Source organism: Aptenodytes forsteri, unplaced genomic scaffold (assembly GCF_000699145.1).
Source record: "Aptenodytes forsteri isolate BGI_AS27 unplaced genomic scaffold, ASM69914v1 Scaffold119, whole genome shotgun sequence".
Taxonomy (NCBI): domain Eukaryota; kingdom Metazoa; phylum Chordata; class Aves; order Sphenisciformes; family Spheniscidae; genus Aptenodytes; species Aptenodytes forsteri.
The window spans coordinates 12,810,191-12,813,053 of record NW_008796165.1 but is presented as its reverse complement, the minus strand read 5'-3'; positions in this window follow the sequence as shown (position 1 = coordinate 12,813,053).

The following is a 2,863-nucleotide window of genomic DNA, read 5'->3' as shown; positions in this document are numbered from 1 at the left end:
GGCGGGGAGCGCCGGGGAGGGGCGGGCAGAGCCCTGTCCGGGCGCTGCACCCCGTACCTGGGAGCAGCAAACCTGCCTGCTCGCTTCCTTGCTGCCTGCAAAATGAAGAAAATAGTTCCCTTCTTTTTGTGTGTGATAAGCAGCTGGTTAATGTTAGCTCAGCTCCTTGGACATGCAAAGCTATTTGATAATTGTGAAGTGTTAAACATCCCTGTATTTTACAAAGTTGTTCTTTTTTTTTTTTTTAAAGAGGAATATTTATAGGAAATTATGTGCTAATACTAAGTTTCTGCAGATCTATATTGCAAGATAGGCATGCAGTTCCAGGTGGGAACCACAGTTTTTTTGTTTGTGGGTCCAACCAGATAGCCTTTGGTGTCCGTGGTACCTCTCCTAGCTGTAACTAACAGCAGAGTGAAAGTGGGAACCATCAGTTTTGCTGCTGCTATTCAGGAGGCTGTGGACAGTAGTGAAAGGAGTATCATTTTCATGCCATTGAATGAGAAAACTGTAGGTACAAATAGTTGCAGTTACAGAAGCTGTGATGGAGAAGGGTCACAGACAAAGAAAAAGGTAAAATGAAAAGGCTAGGTAGGAGGTAGAGGAGTAGCATTAATCCCACCCCACTCAGGATCTGAAGACAGGGGTGAAAACATTGCTCCTCTCTTATGGTTCTTTGCAGACTTTGATGTGTACCAGCCAGGGGTTAATGTGACAGATCAAGGTCTCAGGAATCTCCATTCTGTTAATGTGACAGATCAAGGTCTCAGGAATGGAGAGAGCTGGATTTACTGCCAGACCATTTTTCCTGGTTCTTGATTGTAGTCATAGAAATAGTCACATGCGAGACAAGTACTAGAAGTAAGAGCATAAGAGTTCTGCAGCCCTGGCAGGAAGTTAAATAAAATGGCCCTGGGGTGACCATTGTAGGTGCTCATGTTTCTGCCTGTGTCAGGCACTAGCTCAGTGCAGTAAGTTCATCAGGCAGTAGCACAGATGTGCCACCTTTGTGTACCTTTTGATCTAATCCGCTTGATGTGTTTTCAAACCAACCAAACGGCAGCAGTGTGTGTGTGCAGGCAGCGGTGGTCTTTTCAACATGTCAGATTCATTTGTGGAGTTTACTGTTCATGCAGGCTGTGCCTGCAGAAGGACCCAGGTGGTCTGCAATGAGGTCAGCTCCTCCTGGAGCAGGACTGTTGCATCTCCAACTCTTTCTTTTACGCTTATTTAGAAGACTGCTGTATTTCTCTCTGGGATTTCCCATATTGTAGTGTTGTCTTCTGAGAAATCTAAAGTTCCTGGTTCATGGGCTGCACATCCAGTGCATGTGAAGGCAAAAACTTGTGGGCAGAAGAGATGATGTACCCAGAGGTGCCCAGACTGAGCTGTAGCCCTTCTCGTGCTGACACAGAATATGCTACTGTGAATGTTACTCTTTCAGAGGATGAGAGATTCAAGCAAGCAGCGTACGGAAGTCCCAAGAGCTGTGTTGGTGGCTGCTGGAAGCCCTCCCCGGTTCCATTGTTTAAAGAAGAATAGATCCGTCACATTTTCACACTCTGCCCTCCAGTTTGGCTTACTCATCGAGGTAGACGTAGCATTTGTCTTATTCACAGGAAATAGCCACGCTGCTCTTGGTTTGCCTGATAGCGTGTAATTCAAATGGGATGTAATTCAGATCGACGAAGGAAAATTACTCTAGGGCCTACCTACCAAACAGATGCAAGCTTCTAAGCTGGCTATTACAGTAGTGGTAGAAAAAGAAATGTGAGATTGTCTGTTCTGTTTCTTAGAAAGACCACAGATGTGGTCTTCACAGCCCTGATTTACTGCCTGTGCTTTCTTCAACCAGTGCGATGCACCTCAAGGGTACATATGGAACTCCAGTGCCATGTGGTGTCTGTTTATTACTACTGGAATCTTTAAATATTGGGGATAGCAGCTATCAGTGACTGCTACAGCAGTTTCAAAATATCTTTTTAAGACTGTCTGTTACAAGGTATCTTTCTGACTAGGTCGTGCTGCATTTTTGTTGGAAGGCTTCAAACTAGAACAGATTTTTAGCCTGAACTTTGGCCATCACCTGTGCTTACTAATTCTTCTTGACTCCATCAGAAGAAACTCCTGAGATAAACTTACTATAGTGGGTTAATAATACCTGAAATCTTGCCTGAAATTGTTAATTTTTAATTGGAAATATATTGGTAATAAATTTTTTATTAAACTGTATTGGAACATGTCCTTCCGCAGCATCATAATACTTCTGTAGCTGCTTGTACACTGTTGTTTCCATCTCAGTGTAAGAACAGACAAACTTCTATTTAGTACCCCTGTTCAGCTCATATGGTGTTTGGGGGACTAGAGGAGAGTTAGCAGAAGGCAGGATCCACACCGGCAGAGATAAAGTTCAGGCATTAAGATGTCTCAATAAAAAACAGTCAATACGTTATTCTGGAGGAACCAGCTAAAGCTGCCTGTTCACTCTCAGCAGGGGATGGGTGTTCAGTACTGACCAAGCTGAGTGCCGTGTCTGGCCCCTCTGGGGTTGTGCTGCGCTGTCCCCACCGAGCACTCACCCCTGCACCTGTGTGCGCGTCAGATTCCCAGTTGCATTATCCCAGTACATTTTCTGGGTATAGGGCAGCTTGGCAGAGAAATGGGATGTGGAAGCCCCCCCACCAAAAAGGTCAGTTCTGAGTTCCTGAATGTCCCAGTAATTGAAGCGTGTTGTATCCTAGCACTCCAGTCTATCCAGGGGCAGGCAGAGGAAAAAGTGTGCAGGTTTTTTAGAGTTCAAATACAGAAAAAGAAAAAATCACCCTTTAAACATCATGCAACATACACAGTTCAGGCAAACTCA